Raw genomic sequence first — 22,225 nt, 5'->3', positions numbered from 1 at the left:
CTGGGCGGGGTGGATTGAGTATACAAAGCTGCTCACATAATCTCGTTTTAGATATGCCTATCAATTGAGTTGTTTAAACCTATAAAACTGCAAAAATTGATTAGCACATAATGAAAAATCTTTATTTAGAACTCTATATAATATAAATAAGGTAAGTAATATAGGCACTGAATGGGGTATTGGACAGCATCTATACTAATAAATAAAATTGGAGTGTCTGTCTGTAATTTCGAAATAACTACCTCATATTAAGCTCATATGGTTATTTGAACGATACCATAACTGAATCATACGTTTTCAAAATTTTTGTCTGTCTGTCTGTCTGTCTGTCTGTTTGAAAAGGCTAATCTTTGGAACGGCTGAACCGATTTTGACGGGACTTTCACATGCAAGTAGAGGATTGACCAGGGCGTAACATAGGCTACTTTTTTAACCGACTTTTAAAAAGGGAGTTGTGTTTTTCTACCTATGTACACCGAAATCTCCGAGATTTCTGAACCGATTTGCGTCATTTCTTTTTTAATCGATAGAGGAACTTTGCGACATTGTTTCATAAAAAATTTGGAGTCCAACTCCTCAATCCTGATGCTGCAGGGGATCTGACCAATCTACGCGGGCGAAGCTGCGGGCATCAGCTAGTGTAAAATAAAGGACCTTTTGATGGGAGGTACCTATCCGTATTGAATTTGAATTTTGGAAATCAACTATTTACTCAGTTAAGACAAATACGAGATATTTTAAGAGATGATGAGAGATGAGATAAGATAAGAATAATTTTTGATACTTTAGTCACGTGATCGTAAACGACTGTGATTGGCCGAATGGTTGATGACGTCAACTTCTTATAAACAATCTATAGCTCGTTCACACAGGCTGCGTAGACATAGCGCGTACCATTGCGTTGTAATGTATGGAACTGTATGAAACATGACATATCACTTGCGTGGCGTGAACGTTCACGTAGACGTAATTCGTGCAGTTACGTCTACGGGTTTACGCGCGTCACTACGCACGTGTCACGTGTACGTAGGTGCTAGGTGTGAATCAGCCTTTAGTCTCAACAGCAGCTGTAGTCAACAGCTATAGTTTACAAGCAGGTGACTTCACGAGTCATAATATGAGGCGCCATAATATCAGGAAACCCGTTTTCGCGGGATATTTAAACAATATTATTGTTTTCGTTTTTTCTTGCATTAAGTATGGAACGTAAAATATACATTTTCTAAAGAGTCCTTCAGTGATTAACGTAGAACAGTTTTTAAAAACCTGTCAAATACCCTATATTATCTCCAAGCGGATGCAGTCATAAATAAAAACTAGAAGTTGGTACATAAGTATAATAAATATTATTATACAAAAACTACGATATGAAGTAGGTAAGAATCTAATTAGGTAGTTGAATGTCCTTGGCCGTGTGTGACCACAAATTTTATTAAGGAAGTCATTAATTTTCAATTTTCGTTCACGAATTTAATATGACTTAAACTTTTTGTTACCTATCTTTTTATTAGACCAGACCTAACTGCTGCTAAAGTTTAAAGCACTCGGGATTATGTCAGGATTCTAACAATACCCCATAATCTTTGCCCATAGTAAATCAGAAATTCTGGCATTTAGAAGTTATTGAAGGTTGTGAAATAAAGAAACCTTACATGAATCTTGAAAACTAACAGTCCTTTTTTTGGGCAGTTTAGTCGTGTAAATATACAACTGAGCTCAGTCCAAGTAACCTGAGTTGATTTTATTATGCAATATTATGTTGCGGTGTAGTCGACGATATAATAAATCAGCAATTTATCAGCCTCCCTGTAGAAAGTCCATCCGTTTCACTTAAAATGTATCTCGCCACTTCCTACAGGTTAAAACGAACCATATCTAATTGATATAAAGTTAATTATTACGGACATATTTATGGAACTGGAATAAGTTACTTAAAGGTATGGTTGATATGCAAAAACGGGTAGAGAACCTATACCTAACAGTGCCTATTTTGTACACAAATCTCAAAACTAAGACAGGGCTAAAATTAATGCTCGAATAGTAAGTACCAATAAGACGTAGTCTGTACAATTTAGTCTCGATGAAATAGTTGGCAGATAACTTTCCAGACTAACCAGGGTCTGATGTTGGAAAAGGAAGTTGGTCACAGGACGTCAGCCATATGAAATGTAGGTTCATCGAGTTTGTTCGTTGAGTTAGACTCGACTAGTAGGTATACAAATGCATTATTACTTAATCATTATCATGCATCTCAGGTTTATCCAATAAAGTATAGGTACATTCAAAACGTGAATTCAACGTACAATTTATTTTTTAATGCATCCAAACTAATCCACATTAAAACTATAAATGCCAAAGTTTGTCTGTTTATCTGTCTTCTAGCTTTTCACGGCCAATCTGTTTAAGCGTTTTTCACAAAATTTATTGCAGAGATAGCTTGCATCCCATATAAGGACATAGGCTACTTTTCATCCCGAAAAATCAAGGTTTTCACGGACGGGAAGTCTCGGGCTTCATCTATTTGGTAGAAAGATAGCTAGCATCATACATCATGATAATTTTTATCCCGGAAAATCAAAGAATTCGAGCACCATCTATGTTAATTTTATGCAAAAGTAATTATATTATTGTTTGTCTATCTAATTATAACCATTTCACCCCTGGATCTTGATGAAAAGCACAGTGCTAGCTTGCATGCTGGAGCTTGTTGTAGTAGGCAATCAAAATCCATTGGAATGATGTCGCGAACATCAGATTACCTACTCTTTTTTACTCGACCTACTTATTACCTATTCTATTTTTAAGCTAAAGCTAGTTTAGTGCTGAGGGGTTAAATGGACAATGACCCTAGGCAAATAGGTTGTTGTACAGCTAAGGTTCACCGTATCAGTCGCGTTTCTTTAGCTCATTATGCTAAATAGTTAACACCACATAAATTAACGTTTAAAGCCCCAATATACAAAAGTAAAGGGCAGATTTACTGGTCGATTAGGGCAATATACCTACAGTTACTACATGTAGAAGCAGCACAAGTTACTTGTAACTGGAGTGTATTTCATGATACCATAGCGTTTAGCTCAATACAATTAGCGTCAAGTAAAAAGAGCTTTTAGCCTGTGGAGGGGTTGTGTCCGCCCCTTAATCCGCCCTACCTATGCGCATAGAAACTAACAAACAAGTTGAGAAAATGCGCATAATCGATAATTTTAAGGCTCTTTAGCAGTCTAAATTGGGGATTCAGAAGATTTCTACCGCGCGCATGCAATAGGGATGATGACTATTAGTCAAATCGGCGACTTTTTATCAAACGTCAAAACGCTCGCTTAGTAAGGGTGCTTGTATGGAATTCACAGATGTGACGTCATCACATTTGACGTAATTTAACGTACTTATTAGGTAACTTGGTAATTTAAAATGGTTAGCAAAACTTAAAAGTGTCGAATGTTGATTTTACGAATTTTGGAAGACACTCTATTTAATAATTAATAAGAAATAATTTCTTTTTTACATAGGCATCATCCCGATTGGTTGATCAGTCCTAACTGGCATTTGTTTTCTGTGATGCGCCAACTTTCCTCCACTACGCCGCTTTTGCTCAAATCCCCTAACTACTGTACGAAATACCTACCTACTGTACTTTGCTAAAGCGCACGAAGCAAAATGTTGACTGGCGAACCAGTCACGCGGCGAGACAAACACCTCTACCGTAACGTCTCACTTCTTAGCTTTATTCCTGACGTTAATTTGTTATTGTAACTGTGAATAATGGAAGGAGTTACAACCCTCATAAATGAGGAACAAGGCACCGAGACAGAGGACAACTTAAAATATCACTTTAACGGTGAAGGAAAACATCGTGAGGAAACCTGCATGCCTGAGAGTTCTCCATGTATTCAAAGGTGTGTGAAGTCTGCCAATCCGCAATGGGCCAGCGTGCCAGAGTATAACCTAAACCCTTCTCACTCTGAGAAGAGACCCGTGCTCAGTAGTGGATCGGCAACGGGTTGATCAAGCTTTATGTTAACGTTGCGGAAAGGGTGGAGACGGAAGACGAAGGAGCGCGTAGGTATGGTCGTGCGATTTCCAAAAGGCTTAGAATCTAGATCCATGCAGACGAAGTATACTGTACTTACCCGGTACCCGCAAGGAAATATTGTACATCGACCTTTAGAAGGAGATAGCGGTTTCGTAGAGCATTGTCTCTGTCGTTGAGACCGACAAAACGTCACAACTCACATAGGTATGAATGACAGAGACAACGCTCTACGAAGCCGAAATCTCTTTCTATCCTAGCGGCACGCTATGATGGCCGGTTTGACGTTTGTCCGCTCATGAAGTTCCGTATTAATTGATAACGACTTTGAAGGAAATAATTGTATTACTTTATTGACGATAGTGATGTGCAGAGATTCATAAATTTTATCGAATGTAGTTTTAGGTTTAGGACTCAAAATTTATTTATTAAATTGATTTCTTAAATGTATACAAGTGTAGAAAAATCAGTTTGCACCATTTAAGGGGTGAATGTACTTGTGAATATGAACAATTTTCACTATGTGGACAAACCTCTGAAATCGCAAAAAAATATCAATAAATTTTTAAAAATGGAATCTAATACGATCGTCACATAGGATCGCTGGCTAGCACAACTACTACCTCCGGCAAACTCGCGTCAATGCTCAATGCAAAACAAAGCAGTTTCGAATTGACGTTGCTTCGAAAAGTATAAACTGTCAGTGCAATGCGATTGTGATATAGTTTTGACCTGGCTTTGGATTTCAAATATTGATACTGCATTACTGTTGACCCTTGCTCGTTAATTTGGACTCTGTTCAAGCCCTTTGTTGTGGATTTCGTCGATATGACCGAACGTACGCAGAGAACTGTTCTAAATAGTCAGACACGTGAGTTCGTAATACGCCTTCGTAACTATTTCGATCGTGAAGCTCAAAATGGAGGGCCAATTTTACCTATAACGTCAGTGGTTGAACGCGTAGCTGATGCGCTTAATATTGGACAACGAACTGTTAGACGGATAACTAAAAAAAAATATGGCGAGACTGGCACAGAAGAAAATAAACTTCACACACCAAAAAAGAGAAAACGAGCAAAACCAGTCGTAGGCATCGATAGCTTTGATGCCGATGCTATCCGAAGACATGTTTACGGCTACTATTTACAGAAGGAGTATCCAACAAGAAAAAAGTTGGTGCATTCACTGAAGGAAGCTGGATTATTCTTCGGTGGGGAAAGTTCTTTAACGAAGATTTTGAAGACTATTGGATTTCGATACAAAAAATGTAACAAACGCAAAATATTGATGGAAAGATTTGATATAGCGATGGCAAGGTATACTTTTTTACGGCAAGTGAAAGAAATCAAAAATTGGCAAAATGTTGTGTTCTTGGATGAAACATGGCTTAATGCTAACCATACTGTAGGCCGTTCTTGGAACGATGACACAGCAGCATCTACTTCCAAAGTTCCTGTAGGAAAAGGATCGCGACTTATAATTTGTCACGCCGGAACCATCAACGGGTTTGTCGAAGGTTCTCTCATGGCTTTTGCGTCAAAAACCACTGGAGACTATCATGAAGACATGAATGGAGAAAAGTTTACTGAATGGTTTACCTCAATGTTGTGTAGCCTCCCTGAACCATCTATTATAATTATGGACAACGCCCCATACCACTCGATGCAAATTGACAAGCCACCTGCCCAATCCCAAAAGAAAGCTGATATCGTCGCATGGCTTCGTAAAAATGGCGTAGATGCAAACATGAATATGTTAAAAGCGGAATTAGTACGTCTTTTAAAAGAAAACAAACCAACCAAGATCCGATACGTCATTGACGAAATAGCATTAGAACATGGGCACAGAGTTATACGGTTACCGCCTTACCATTGTGAGTATAATGCGATTGAGTTGGTGTGGGCTCAAATTAAGGGATATGCTGCAAGACACAATACAGAACCCCCATTTACCACAAAAAAAATGCTAAAATTATTAGAAGAAGCTTGTGAACATGTGACTAAAGGAGACTGGGAAAAGGTTGTGAATAGAACTGTTAAATTAATAAGGGAAGATTATGAAAGAGATGTGAAAATAGATAATATTATAGAAAACGAACATATAATTATTAATGTATGTGATGATAGCAGTGACGACAGTGAAAATAGTAGTATGGACGAATCTGATTAATTATGGCCTTTTGTGGCACCTTTTTTGGTATCTTTTGTATTCATATGTTTCTTGTGTGCATATAAAGTATGTATATTCATTTTCGTTCAAATATTCAGTTCGTTCAAATAAATTAAATAAACATATACATTTTTGTTTTATTAAACCTATTTAATCAGGTACAAAAACAAAACTTAATTGTTTTTTGTTCGAGAATAAATTGACATTCCACATCACTATTGTAATGTGTCAAACCGGCCATCATAGCGTGCCGCTAGTGTAAAGGTCGATGTACAATATTACCTGCCGGCTACTGTAAGTACGTATATGAATAGGAAGTTTACAGAGAGACCTAGGTATATATGTATTTCACTTCTTGTACCAAAGCCCTATAGGTATATGTTGTGGTATGTTATAATTATAACCAGTTAGTAGGTAATATTTACATAGCTACCTGTGACTAGTAATAAACAAGTTAGCAAGTCGGTTAAACTTAAACCACACATTACCGAACAGGCTTTCCCTTACGTTCAGGATTGCACTATTAACCTAGCGCGCTTGGCCTGTGGTTAGCGGTTATACAAAAATGCGTCTAAAAACCACATAACTACCTCCTAAGGTAATTATGTAATGTTTCCTCAATTAGTTAATCTATGATTTTCTACTTGTTGATATGAACGATACAAAAACAGTGTACTTATAGCTTCATCCATCAGCCTATTTGCGTCCACTTCTAGACCTAGGCCTTTTTATTTGATTACAACTTGTCTATCTACCTATAATGTTAATAATTTTACTTAATTAAGAAACCTACTTCATTTCAATACGGAATATGCCTATGTCAAAAAGGACTTATTTCTCAGTGATTATTAAACAGAGGGCCTTCCAAAATACGTAAAATTCATGTGCTTCGTTTGTTTTGAGTGCAATAACCATTTCAAATTATTATCGATTAAACATGCAAAAAGCATATCAAATCATTGTGACGTCACATGCTAGTATTTCATAGAAGGTCCCATACAAGTGCGTCTTTTGAAGTTTGATAAAAAATACAGGTTTGACTAGCTGTCAAATATCGGATTTTGACCTCTTTCACGTCTTTCACAAAATATTTTCACACTATGTATTTATTCGAATGCTATGGCCTTTGAGTAGGTATATTGTATACCTACCTTCATCTTTCTTATACCATACGTTCTTGCAGATTATTGTTTATTTGTTTACCTATAGACCAGTGTTTAAAAGTTAAGTAATTTATGTAGTATAGTCAGTGACGGATTAACCCTTAATCAAATTAAGCAATTGCCTAGGGCATCACGTCTGAGGGGGCACCAGAAGAAGCACAAAAAAAAACCGACCTTAGGGCATCACGTCTCACCTCACTCACGTCACCAAAAACCACACCAAAAAGAGTTTCTAGGACTAATTTGAAAATTCGCGCGTTTCAAGTTGACATAGAGTCCGATCTAGAGTCATAACCCCACTCCCGCTTGCCCACTCGCTGCCCGCTTGTGCATTCGACAATTCGAATGCCCCCGAAAGCCGCAAGGCGCATTTCAATAAATAAATAAATTATGCTTTGGTTTTTATTGTTGTCGCACCTACTTCACTTCTAAAGTACGTTACATCTCATCATCTTATTTTACAAAAAACTACTGTTTTTAGGCGGTAAAGGTTTAAAGACCGATTCTAGTTGACACACGGATATGGGGGCCCACAGGCATGGATTGCTTAGGGCACCAAGTAGTCTTAATCCGTCACTGAGTATAGTAGTACTAAGTGATTGTTATGAACAGGTTAGATCGCATGCTGATAAGTTATAATTTACGGTTTACAAGGAGGCGCCATGTCGCCTTGTCTATCAATAAATTGCAATTGGCAGCGAAAAAATACAAAACCATAACCAGTGCTCTCGTGTAATTTTATCGTTTTGAAAGCCATTTATTACGTCAAGTGACTCTGTAGCCGTGTAGAGATGACATGCCTACAGCTGACCTACAACAATGTTGTTTGTGTCTTCCATATTGTAACCAACCTAGGTACCTAATATTATAATCCATGGCCTACAACAATTGTAATTATTCATCCATACTGTACCTACCTACCTACTAATATTATAATCCATTTAATTAGTAAACCATATTGATAATCACATCACACTAATATAATAAAGGCGAAAGATTGTGTGTTTGTGTATATGTTTGTTACTCTTTCACGCTAAAACTACTGGACGGATTTGGCTGAGGAACAGGTTACTTTTTATCCCGGAAATCAATGAAATCCCACGGGATTTTTAAAAAACCTAGGTCCACTTATCCTGTATCTATCTTAGACGGACGGGACGGACATAGGCTACTTTTTATTTAGAAAAATAAAAGAGTTCCCACGTGATATTATAAAATTCAAATCCATGCGAAGGCGCGAGCATCACCTATAAGTACGTGACAGATCGGATTGCAATCGGGGTGTGAGGCGGGGGGACACCCGCACGCCACCCGCGCTATGCGGGTGTGCGGGGCGTCCCCACCCCGATTGCCATCATAACCTGTCGCGAACTATAATAGTATCGTAATGCCAAAACTAGGTCAAAACATCTAAACAATACGGATTTAACTTAATAATCGAGCTAAACACGAATCTATGCAAAGGCGCCTAGCTTTGAAGATCTGAATCTTATTAATTAATATTACAAACCCACGCCACGCCTGGATCGCTTAAACTCACATTCAAATGAAATATAACTGTGTAACAACATAATTTGTCTGCGTTTAACGATTATAAGCAGCTTTCATCGAAGCTTGCCGTATTTATAAATGCTGCCCGTTTCAACCCCTACCATAAGTTCTCTCTCTTTTAATTCAATCAATAAAATATTTAGCTAATCGAGAACTGTGGCATGCACATGTTTCAAAGTCAGGATAGACCTAATACCTATCCTGCCTTTGAAAAAAATTCCTGTCTTTAGGTAATTTTGGAAAAGAAGACAGAAGATCAACTGTTGAATCCTTTAAATTAGGGTAAGCAGTGTTTTATGCATCTGTAAAGTGTAGGCTATTAATTGATTTCCACTCGAGAAATACGGTAACATCCTGAAATCCCTTAATTTAAGAATTGAGATTTCTATAGTTAACAAACAAGAAAATGCTAATTAAAAATTAAAGATACTTAACATTCCTTGTTTTACTTGTAAGTACATTCTAAAACAGATTTTTATTTATTTTTATGTATAGTAAATAGTTTTTGATAGACCGCACCTGGCCGGTTTTTTTTTAATCATTGATCTACTTGTTAAAGTTTCATGATATTTATAGGTACGAGTGTTAAAAACTTATCGAATCCCATGAACATTGCGAATAGTGCATAGAGATATTAAGTGCGTAAAATTAGTTTCTAACTACCTATGCTAAAACTCGACCTGATTTTTGTGAGTTTTATTTATTTCTACCAGGTATAAATGAAAAATTGTTATTTTGGAGTCTATAGTAGTGGTAGAGGTAAAAACAGTTGCAGACTTGATGCACTGCGGTGTTTGTGGAATGCAGCCTAGCACACTTCGATAGCCTTGAGGTTAGGTCGGTTTTATTTATACAAGTTAGCGAGTATAGAATCCAGCGGACCATGCCGCCCATTAAAATACAACATTTTTTTTTAAAGAATATTAGCCATGTTAAATGACCAATATTCCCCTTTCCTCTCCAACTAAGCGTCAGGCTTGTGCTAGGAGTAAATACGACAATAGTGCAACGGGCGGGGTTTGAACCGTCGACCTTTCGCTTTTCAGTCCACTCCTTTACCGGTTGAGCTATTGAGGCTCTGATTATGATTATCACTGTTTCTCGTACACTGATTTCATCACAAGTGCTATAATAAATCGCTCGCGTTCATTACTTGCAACCTCTTCTTTTAAACCGCAAGTACTGCGGCCACCTAGTGCAACAATATCACGGACATAAATTCAAGGAGCCACTGCTGAATCAACATATTAATGTACAAGTACGGCAGCTTCTCTATGAGATATTTCAGCTTGTTTATTTGCAAGTAGCGTAACTTCTACTTGAAGGGTTTCGAGATCTTTGATCCCTTCATAATCATACCTACCTTCTGCGTATAGGTAGAGCAAGCAACAAAGTTAGGGCTAGGCAGCAAAAGTCGACGACTTAACCCATCGAGCCTCCAGCCTCACGCAAAATGTAATACCGTTGGGTGTCCAAGCATAATTGCATAGTATTTTTTATTGAACGCCCATTTTTTTGCACGCCCTCACGTATAAAAGCATTAATATTATAAATGGGAGTGTCTGTCTCTGTTAGCTTTTCACGGCTCAATAGATTGACCGATTTTGATGAAAAGTACAAAGTTAGCTTACATCCCGGGGATGTAAGCTAACTTTGTATCCCGGGTAACTATCAACTTTGTATCCCGTAACTATCCCGGGGTATAAGGCTACTTTTTATTCCGGAAAAGTAAAGAGTTCCCATGTGATTCTCAAAAGCCCATACGTTTGACTGATTTATACGGGTAGGTACAGAGGTAGCATGCGTCCTGGAAATTGACATGGGCAACTTTTGAACCCGAAAACTCAAATAGTTCCCACGGGATTAAAAAATCTAAATCCACGCGGACGAAGTCGCGGGCATCAACTAGCTATTTATAATTATACTGCAACTCGAAAAACTACTCCGCGATTTAATTTAACACCCAATAAGGGGCGGGCGTCCAATTTATTTATGGGAAATTATTTAAGTACTTAAGTATCTAAAATTATAAACACATCCCATCGTAATCTAATATTCATCTATCTTATTAACTAACTTTAACGTTGCCTAATCTTCGCATTAGTTTGATATAATTGGCATAATACCCATCTATTATGACTAACCGAACTCTGTACTTATAACAGACGCAATAGGGAGAGAGCCAGCGAGGACCAGGCCTTCGTTATTTTATACTAGAGGATGCCCACGGATTCGCCCGCGATTTCGGTTTTTTAAATCCCGTAGGAACTCTTTAATTTTCCGGGATAAAAAGTAGCCTATGACTTTCCCTGGGATGTATCCCATGTCTGTACCTTTCATTAAAATCGATTCAGTGGTTGGGCCGTGAAAACGTAGCAGACAGACAGACAGATACACTTTCGCATTTATAATATTATAGTATGGAAAAGCTGAAAGTTAGCTGTTATCTCCCAAAGTTACCATGATCCAAACTTCATAGTCGCTGATCGTTGTTCCCTGTGTTGGAGACAATACGCAGAGTAACTTTCAGCTTTTATAAAATAACGAAGATCTGGCCCTTGTTGGCTCTTAGTCTATAACTCAAGCTATTAAATCATGTCTTTTACACCGTTACACAAAATGGTAAGCCATCAACACATTTATAACCCCCGATGTTCTAAGCACTAATAATAACATACAATGCTCGCTGGAGGCAAATGCTGATTGCTTCATATTATAAGTTCATGAACTTGATTATCATAATAATACAAGTAACATTGATTGAAGAGAATGAATCTATGAGTAAACAGGTAGAAGTAAAGTCGTCAGTGGTAAATAGATATAGCTCTTGCGTTTATATCTACAAATTATAGGTAAACAAGCCAATGGTATTCTGAGACATTGCAGTATTGCAGAAAATTTGAGATATTGCACATGACTTCTATAATTTAGAGTATAAACCCTCACTAAGAAAAGGTTTCAAGCGAAATCGGGACAGTTCGTTTAGTAGTATTTACTGAGATACCTACAACTTTAACCACTTGGAGTTAGGTTTTAAGAATCCCGTGAGAACTCTGATTTTCCGGTATAAAAAGTAGTCTATGTCCTTCCCTGCAAGCTATCTCTCTATCAAACTTCGCCAAAAACGATTGAATGGTACGGGCTGTGAAAAGCTAGCAGACGGATAGGCAGACAGACACACTTTCACATACAATATAATATTAGTATTGATAAAAGGAGAACTGACTGACATTTCAGGGCATATAGCTCAAACTCTGCTGAGTCTAGAATTTTGAGAAGTTCCAAATCCTGGCAGATGAAGAAAAGAGAGAAAATACTAGAGTATTGATTGTGATGATGAGGACGATTATAATAGGTAATTTTAAGTGGTATTTTCAAGTTAAACATATTGGCTTCTTAAATCAAAGTTATGCAGATTGCGAGCGCATTATGCAATTACCCCTGTAAGCCTTAAAAACCACACCGTTTTCTCTACGCATCATAAATTGATGCTTACAGATGCATTTCGATAAAATTGAAAGTTACGGCTGCTAAGATTACGGGGTGAGTAAATTATATGGAACATGTCACAATTTACATACTAAAGGCATTACTACATTACACGTATCCATGAGTTTTGCTAGACGATATATCAAGTTACGGCCTCGATGCATGGCATAAGTTATTATTCAAACTAATTGATATTTTTTATTATTTTTTTTTTATTATTAAACTTACTCAAGACCCGTCACCGTCGGCAATGTCAGCATCGAAGTTGTTCAGGAATATAACTACCTCGGCCAGATTATAAAATTCGGTAGAAACAACTTCGACAAGGAGGCTGACAGAAGAATCCAGCTGGGCTGGGCAGCATTTTCAAAGCTACGTCAGGTCTTCGAATCGTCGATACCGCAAAGCCTTAAGACTAAGGTCTTCAATGAGTGTGTCCTACCTGTGATGACGTATGGAGCAGAAACGTGGACACTGACAGTTGGCCTCATCCACAAACTAAAAGTCGCTCAGCGCGCTATGGAGCGAGCTATGTTGGGTATTACTCTCAGGGATAAAATCCGGAACGAGGAAATTCGCAGGAGAACAAAAGCGACCGACATAGCTCAAAGGATTAGCAAGCTGAAGTGGCAATGGGCAGGCCATGTCTGTCGCAGAACCGACGGCCGTTGGGGCAGACGTGTTCTGGAGTGGAGACCGCGTACCGGTAAGCGCAGTGTGGGACGACCTCCAGCCCGCTGGACCGATGACCTGAAGAAGGTGGCGGGGAGCGGGTGGATGAGGAAGGCGGAGGACCGTGTTTGGTGGCGCGCTCTTGGAAAGGCCTATGTCCAGCAGTGGACGCTTACAGGCTGATGGATGGATGGATGGAAAACTTATACAATTATTTAATGCCACAAAAACCGTAGTCGATTTTACCGGGCACTGCGTGATAAATAATAAATAAGCTCCATACAAAAACAAGTAAAAAATCATATTAGAAGGTCTCTAACATAGTCAAAATTCCACGGACTTATAGTAAAGCGATTCGCTTTCTTATTTCTGATACACATTACTAGAATATGGAATGTCCTTTCTTCTTGAATTTTCCTCGCTAACTATACAAATATTGGTATCTTTGAAAGATGAGTGATTAGGCGTCTCCTAAGCAGGCATGTTCCACCTTAGGTTGAATCAACACGTAGGTACTATTTGGTGCGATTACAGTCTGTTGTGAAAAAACGATCCCACCAAAAACATTTCATGTAAAAAGGTAGCCAAGACTCACAAGTTCATAATGTTTTCACTGTTAAAAAGTTATGAGATCTCTAATAGAGCCAAGCCCCTAGCTGAGCTTAGATTTGTGCTGGCCATGGGACCTATCCGAAGTCCAAAGTAATATAGCTCTTAAATGTTCTTGACTGTATCACATTTATAACAATAAATAACAAATCACTCTACTTACAAGCTCTGATTCTACAAACCCTATATCTTGGTAAATTTTTGGTAGGGATAGCCGTTTGTTAGGGATTTCATTGAATAGTCATCATGAAAACAAAGGTCATTGTTTTAGTTATGTAACATTGTAAAGGGGGATACGTATAATGTGGTAGCCACTCACATGTGAGTATGCGGCGTGCGACCCATAAAGTGAAATGCCAAGATTGTCGCAGGACCTTTCATGAGAAGTTGAATAATGTGCTTTCATTTCACGTTGAGATATTCCATATGATACGAGCGTAACACGAGCGTTGGACGACGTACACCATTGTCATGCCCGTGTCGTCAAATGCAAGGCTTTTACTAGGAAGCGTTCGAATTGAAGCCGCAACAAAGTAGACGCGATCTTCTGTTGAGATACAAGCACATAAGTGGATTCCTATTTGTTCTATTTAAATGCTAAAAGACACGGGTTGACATCTCCTACTAATATAACTTTACTTCACGTAGCAGAAGACACAAAACTACGTACTATGTTAACATTTGATTATCACACCCAAAACCCTTGTTTGTTCATTGGCTTGTCCTTCAATCACGCCGCAACGGAGGAACGAATTGATATTTTTTGCATGGATATAATAGTCCGGGAGCCACCAATCCTAAAAGCTCCGTGATACGGATTCTAATATTTTTAATAAAAAATAAAAGTTAACTTTTAGACGAACAAGATTAGCTTGGTCGGCGTGGATTTGATTGGCCGGAAATATTTACATTAAATTATTTATTATTAAATTTCCATAATTTTTTCCGTCATCACGGATTTTGATCAATCGTATATAGAATTGTGTAAAATATTATGTTCAACAAGAAAAAATCCGGCCGACCAATGATTTTTAGCCGGAAAGGTCACGCATACCTGTTTGAATGGTGTGATAAGGGGTAAAATTTATCCATTATTACGGAAATCTTTTTTTTTTTAATACACGCGTTTTAATGTCACATTTATTATTTCATTTGTAAATCTTTGGACTAAATCTGTCTTTTCTTTATCATTTATGCCTCCCGGATTTGTCAAATGCTCGAACATGTTCTGATATTCTTCATTTTCTAACAGGAGGTTGTTGGCTTTAATTTTTCCTTTACGAACAAAAGCCGCTGTATAATCACAACCTGGAAAAGCATGGAAGCCCGGTAGAGCTCGACAGACTGATGAACCTAGCTTTTCTGCGAATTGTGTACAATTTACGTAATTTATTTCGAAATTGGGTTTGGTTGTGATCCGTACTTCTTGCTCTTTTAATTTATGTATGTTTCCGAGACAAATAATTAACACGTCAGTATCTAATGATTTTATGAGGATTTTTTGTTGAGGCGAACATTTGTTTAAGTGGAAAAAAAATCTTTTATCAGCTTCTTCATGGTAGCATTTATAATTTTCATCTAGTATTCGAGTTATTATTTCATTACTATGAGTGTACACAAAACACTTGTCTTCAACTGTTAAAAAAACTTTTTTGTCTTTAATAATTGAGCTACATGTAGTGTCCATCCAAAAATCTGCCTCACTCACTCTTTACAGAAATATAGAAACCGTTAAAAAGCGAAGAGTTATAATTTGGTATGCGCGATACTTTTGGCAGTTTGTAAGCACGCATACCAAGATAATTATAAATGTGACATTAAAACGCGTGTATTAAAAAAAAAAAGATTTCCGTAATAATGGATAAATTTTACCCCTTATCACACCATTCAAACAGGTATGCGTGACCTTTCCGGCTAAAAATCATTGGTCGGCCGGATTTTTTCTTGTTGAACATAATATTTCACACGATTCTATATAAGATTGATCAAAATCCGTGATGACGGAAAAAATTATGGAAATTTAATAATAAATAATTTAATTAAAATATTTCCGGCCAATCAAATCCACGCCGACCAAGCAAATCTTGTTCGTCTAAACGTTAACTTTTATTTTTTACTAAAAATATTATAATCCGTGATCACGGAGCTTTTAGGATTGGTGGCTCCCCGCCTATAAATAGTTATAGAACTGAAGATTGAAATAGGCTACTTTTTATCCCGGAAAATTTCCCACGGGAATTTTAGAACCCGAATCCGCGTGTATATTAACCTTCAAGCTGATTTTCTAATATCTTTTCTTTTTAATTAACAGCTTCCCCAATCAGTCGACAAATCAGTCGACCATTGGAAACCATAATAGCATAACGGTCAGGAATTCATCTGCTGCCGGCAAAGTAACATATTAAAACACATTAGGGAAGTACCATATCAACACAACGACAAAATGCCGAGAAGATTTCCCGATAGGTTTTTCTTGTCGTAAACAGTTAATCTGTCATTGATTCAGTATACACACATATCTCTATTATACTGCCGACACTTCTTATAAGCGAACAGATTAAATCATCTACTTTTGACATGTACCTACTGTACGTTAAACGAGCGGGACAAGGACAACGCTTTGCCTACTCGGCGTAACCATACGTTGCGGGCACGGGGCAGTGTTGCTTGTTTTACGTAGTTATAATTATTGTAGTATTCTTTGTCTTTATCAAGAGTTACATTTTTGTTCCATTTGCCAGGGAGATAATGGCCATTGCCATGGAGTCTAAGAATCCAGAACAATCGGTTAATTGTCTCATTTGGTGAGAAAAATCTAGCTAATTCTATTGCATAGGATCAGCCTACTGTTCAGCGCGGAAATATAGCATAGTATTATTGGTACTATTCCAGCTGGATTGATTTGTATACTAAGCTAATAATGGGTTATTAATACTAATAATGGGTTAGCTTCAAGTTGTATATATTTTCAATACCAAAAATTGATACACATTTATGTAGGTGATCAGTCCATCTCCTAAGACTGAAACATAAATCTAGGTATCCCATTAAGTCTGCGCAAATAATAACCACTTTAGATAAACATATCAGCGATCTCTAGCTAGTCTCCATGCTTTTCATAATATGGACGTAGAAAGCGTGAAGTGTGCAATTATTTTAATTTTTTTTTTTCTACGCCAAACATAATGAACGTGAATTATAGGTAAGTGAAGTACTAATTTTTTTAACCCCCGACCGAAAAAGAGGGTGTTATATGTTTGACGCGTGTATCTGTGTATCTTGTATCTGTGTATCTGTCTGTGGCATCGTAGCTCCTAAACTATTAAACCGATTTTAATTTAGTTTGTTTTTGTTTGAAAGGTGGCTTGATCGAGAGTATACTTAGCTATAATCCAAGAAAATCGGTTCAGCCGTTTGAAAGTTACAGTTCTAGTTACTGTAACCTTCACTTGTCGGGGGTGTTATAAATTTTTAATTTACACTTGTAGAAGTATGGAGAACTCTCGGGCATCAGGTTTCTTCACGATGTTTTCCTTTACAGTTTAAGCACGTGATACTTCTGTTAACAATGAGACCACTAGGCTACCACCGCTTACCACTGGCAATTAAACTTGCAGAAGTCAGATCAGGTAGCTGACATTCTCATTCATTCGCAGCAAAACGATTTCTGCAAGATTTTCCATTGAAACGTAACTTCCGCAAATTACCTTCTACAAGTTTTTTTGCTAGACAAGTGCAGCTAAGTAAAAATCAGTAAATTAAAATAAAACGTTTATTTCCATATGGAAACAAGTTTGATTATTTTTATCTACACTTGTAGTAGGTAATCCACATGGATTACTCTCAATGTAGATAAAAAATGATCGAACTAATTACAACAGCATTCCTTGCCAATCCGAGTCACTGACACTACATTCAATGGTTTCCCGATAATATTAACTACACCAGTTAATCTTGACTTTCATTTCTATGAACTTCTTGTATCTATTCCTGTTTTTGTGTTATGTAGTTACGAGTAGGTAGGTACCTACCGTTTGCAACAGCGCGAGCGTCGCCGCTTTCTCAGCTATTCGTAATATTCCACGTTGTACCTGAAAAAAAAAACAATATTTATTAGATATCGTATGATAGGAAATCGTTTGTTTTTTTCCATCGAATGACCGCTAAGACTAGTCGCAATTAAACAATTATTGTAATCTGTTACTGTTTTAATTGGTACGACGCGCAGCGAGTCACCTACATAATTATGAAAAAATATGCTATACATCTTGTTCAATTATCCTATAAAAATATGTCTCACGCCGGCGCCACAGATCTTCAAATAGGAAAACACCTTTTTTGCCATGTGAAGCAGGTATTTAAGCATGTGTATGCAATGAATATGATAATGATAAGTATAAAATAAATCTCATAGTCTTTAAATATTGTCCTCATCGAAATGCAAATGTTGAGATGAATGTGTGGTATAAGAGGGAGTTTGAAAGTAGCGCCAGTGGTACAAAAGAAAAGTGGTCAGTTAATAGGATGGCATGGATCAGGCATGTAATACGGAGGGAAGAAAATCATAACATCAGTAGAAGAATATTAAATATGCATGTGGAAGGAAAGAAGTAGAGAGGAAGACCAAAGAAAAGACGGATGAATTTCGTGAAAGGGTATATGCATGTACAAGTGTAAATTAAAAATTTATAACATGTAAAGGTACAGTAACTAGAAAAGAGTTGATAACTTTCAAACGGCTGAACAGATTTTCTTAAATTATAGCTAAGAACACTCTCGATCAAGCCACCTTTCAAACAAAAAAAAAACTAAATTAAAATCGGTTCATTAGTTTTGGAGCTACGATGTCACAGACAGATACACACGTCAAACTTATAACACCCCTCTTTTTGGGTCGGGGGTTAAAAAGGGATGGATATTGCGTTGAAGGATGACAGAAGCGACTGTAAGAAGAAGACAATGCATGTTGTGCTAACTCCACAAAGCGTGATATAAGGATAGGAAGAAGATTAATGTCTTTAAACATTGTGTTCACACTCACAGCCATATGCTCATAAATACGTGGTGCTTGCCGACATATGCGAAACATCACTTTGAACTTGATTTCTAAATAAAATTATTCTACTACTCAAACTAACAAAAAAAGTTCAATGTTTGGGCAAAAGATATATTATTAATTATCAAAATAGTCATTACAATAAATGGAATCATCGTTATAATAAGAAACATCATTAGAATAGGGAATAAGTAGGTTTATAGAATTATCCAGGCAATAATCGGAGAATTCCCCATATCTTAGAACACGTGGAAAAAGAATTTCTGCCTCCAATTATACTTATTACATGCGACAATTTGCCGATATGCGGTATTTACCCGTGTAAATTCTAAGAAATAACATAATACCTTTACAATCATTATACGAATCTATGTTTAAGTAGGTAGGTACGTCATAATATCAATTATTCTCAATATTGGAATTGGGATTCTTTGCATACATTTTTCACTACACCAGATAAATCTGAGGAATGAGTGATTAAGACATAACATCAGAAGATGTTTGAAAAACCCTTAATTATATCTACGTATTCGGCCTCTATGTGGTTCGTTGTCGATAAAATTTTCCAAATTATACTTCTTGGAATTCTGAATACTTGTGCGAAAGTTATTGTGAGTTTACCTTCTTTCACCTAAGAAACGGTTATCGCCCGCGTGGATATCGGTTTTTTAAATCCTGTAGGAACTCTTTGATTTTCCGGGATAAAAAGTAGCCTATGTCCTTCCCCGGTATGTATCCCAAGTCTGTACCTTTCATTAAAATCGGTTCAGCGGTTGGGCCGTAAAAACGTAGCAGACAGACAGACAGACAGACACACTTTCGCATTTATAATATTAAGATAAAGACACACAACGAAGTGATCCTATAAGGGTTCCTATTTTTTCTCTGGAGATACCGATCTCTAAAATAGAAGTAACTGGCAGGAACCTCTAGTTTATTTTACAAACAAGTAAGCATTCTTTGCAAGGTCCCAGATAGCTCCTCAAAGTCTTGAGTCCTGTTATTCCATCCCAAGTTTGTCAGTGCCTATCACATGCAATCTATCGCAGTCAGGATTCCTGTTACGAGTATGAAATTACGTAACAGATTGCTTTGTTGAACAAACATATCGGGACATGGCTCCTACTTCCTTATCATAACAATCCTACGTAGCTGTTATTGAAAATAGCTTATCTTCAATACATAGATAAGGTAAGCTATGTATGGGTACATTTAGTACCTAAGTAGGTACTAAGTGATGCTCGCAACTTCGTCCGCGTAGATTTAATTTTTTTTAATCCCGTTTGATTTTCCGGGATAAAAGAAGCCTAAGCCTGTCTTCAGTAGGTATGCAATATCTCTGTGTCAAATTGTGCAAAGCAATTGTGTGGTGCTGCGTGGTGGTGGTGCGTGTGGCTTGCTTGATGGCTGGCTTTTCCTGCATGTTTGTCACTGGGAGGGTGGGCGGTGCTTGTCGCATGCTGCATGTTGCATCATACAGATTTCTTTGGTTTGGCGGATTATAGCAAATTAAGCTTTTGGTTTCTTGTTATGCGGACGAAGTCGTGGGCGTCTACTAGTAATATCTTACCTAAAAGTTTGGATTTTTGTAACTTCTTCCCATCACTCGATTTAGTTGAATATGGCAGCTTATAATCGTTTTTATCCAGGAATAAAGTTTCATAATCAGTCCAGTTATTGAGCCGTGAAAAGGTTAAAATAGACAGACACAGTTTCGTACTTATTATACTTAGTATGGAAGTATAATTTTTGTTGCAATAGGTACATAAAGAGTTTTGATATGATTTGATTGATTGATGATATTTGATTTATAGTGTTGTTATAATTAAATTAAGATATCAGCCCACTATAGGTAGTGTCGGCCATCCACCTACCGCTAGCCGCGACATATTATGTGATATGACATTATCTTATTAGCGTTATCTCTAGAGACAAGATAGTCTCAACATAACATCAATTCGTCACTAATCATAAATAATGGACTGAACGGTCAACACACCCAGTTTTTTTGTTGGTTTTTTGCTACTCAAATGTACCAAATAGACAGTTAAAAAATATTCATCCTGAGTTATTGATTACGCGCATTTGTTTGTTTAAATGCTTAGAACCGCTACGAAGAACGCGTTGATGTCTTTTATATAGAAAAGTTGACGTTTTTCGAACGCTTTGGTTTTTGAAGAAAATGGATTGTTGTTTTACAAGTTATAATGATACCAATTCAAGAACTTCTCTTTGCTTTGCAATTCTCAGCGTTGATGGTCATAGCCCCTTCCATTATTAATTCTAATATACCTACACAATATAATCTTCCTCAAATAGACCTTTATACCTACTTCTTATCCGATGTAGTTAGTTTTATTGACGCTGTAAGACGCGTTCTGGAATAAAGACCACGTACTAGCAAGCAGGCGTAGGACGATACCCAGCCTGTTGGACTGACGGTCTTAAGAAGATGGTGGGAAGACGATGGAGGAGGAAGATGGAGGACCTTGTGCAGTGCAAACGAGCTGATTGATCGGTTCATAGTAGCGTGTTTTTAAACGCTTTGTATGTATTTACCTTAGGGCATAGGATTAAACAGTTTTTTGTGGCAACTATTCATCGGTAATCACCGTTAATATAATCCTGGCCGCAAAAAAGTGTATTAATCTTGCTCATTGCTACCGGGCGCATGATATACCTACTTTCCGGTTCTCCAGTTCATTAGAATCTGATTAAAATAGAGATCAGAATTAATTTGAATAAAAAGTAAAGCAATATGTATTTTCCTTGAGTCACAACAGGTTAACGGTAGCTGAAGGACTTTAGGGTCGAATTTCATTCGTACATTTGAATTTATCTCTTTGCATACAGTACGTACAGCGTCGTGTACGTCGGTCGCACGCATGAATAGTATGTTGTACATACATACATGCATTACACTTAGCAGCTGTATTTTTAACCCCCGACCCAAAAAGAAGGTTGTTATAAGTTTGACGTGTGTATCTGTGTATCTGTCTGTAGCATCGTAGCTCCTAAACTAATGAACCGATTTTAATTTAGTTTTTATTATTGTTTGAAAGGTGGCTTGATCGAGAGTGTTCTTAGCTATAATAATCCAAAAAATTGGTTTAGTCGTTTGAAAGTTATCAACTCTTTTCTAGTTACTGGTCGGGGGTGTTAAACACTTGTTTTAAGATTGACATACTGAATCACTGTTATTCATAACACGTTATATTATTGGTACTGCGCTCCAAAAAAAAGTAGTTGGTTTCTTATTTGAATATTAACCAATCTTAGTGAGTTTTTATTTCTCCAGGCTTACTTAAAAATGTACCTATTTATAGTATTTATTTTTTACTTTAAAACTAAAACATAAATACATTGCAAGGACAACACAATTATCTCTTTAAGAAATTTCTGCCAGAAGCCCTATAATGAGTAGTTTTAAATTTTGAAATTAGTCATTTTAATAGAAATTTAGCAAATTTTGTGTTTATTTAT

General features: G+C 37.1%; 1 protein-coding gene and 1 long non-coding RNA gene across 3 annotated transcripts in view; one reads left to right on the top strand and one right to left on the bottom strand.

The window, feature by feature from the left end:
* LOC123872130 (WW domain-binding protein 11) overlaps nt 1-22,225 on the bottom strand; it is a 136,440-nt gene that overhangs the window by 11,091 nt on the left and 103,124 nt on the right. For both annotated transcript variants that reach the window (XM_045916284.1, XM_045916283.1), the window contains one exon: nt 17,718-17,777. The gene's annotated coding sequence lies outside the window, so the exon portion shown is untranslated. The remainder of the gene's footprint in view (nt 1-17,717; nt 17,778-22,225) is intronic.
* On the top strand, nt 776-22,123 carry LOC123872143. Its single transcript, XR_006797414.1, has 3 exons — nt 776-833; nt 13,958-13,961; nt 22,113-22,123. It is a non-coding gene; the product is annotated as an uncharacterized LOC123872143 (long non-coding RNA).

The sequence above is a fragment of the Maniola jurtina genome, chromosome 14 (genome assembly GCF_905333055.1).
Source record: "Maniola jurtina chromosome 14, ilManJurt1.1, whole genome shotgun sequence".
NCBI lineage: Eukaryota > Metazoa > Arthropoda > Insecta > Lepidoptera > Nymphalidae > Maniola > Maniola jurtina.
The sequence above is the reverse complement of the archived record's forward strand: the minus strand, read 5'-3'. Positions and strand labels throughout refer to the sequence as shown.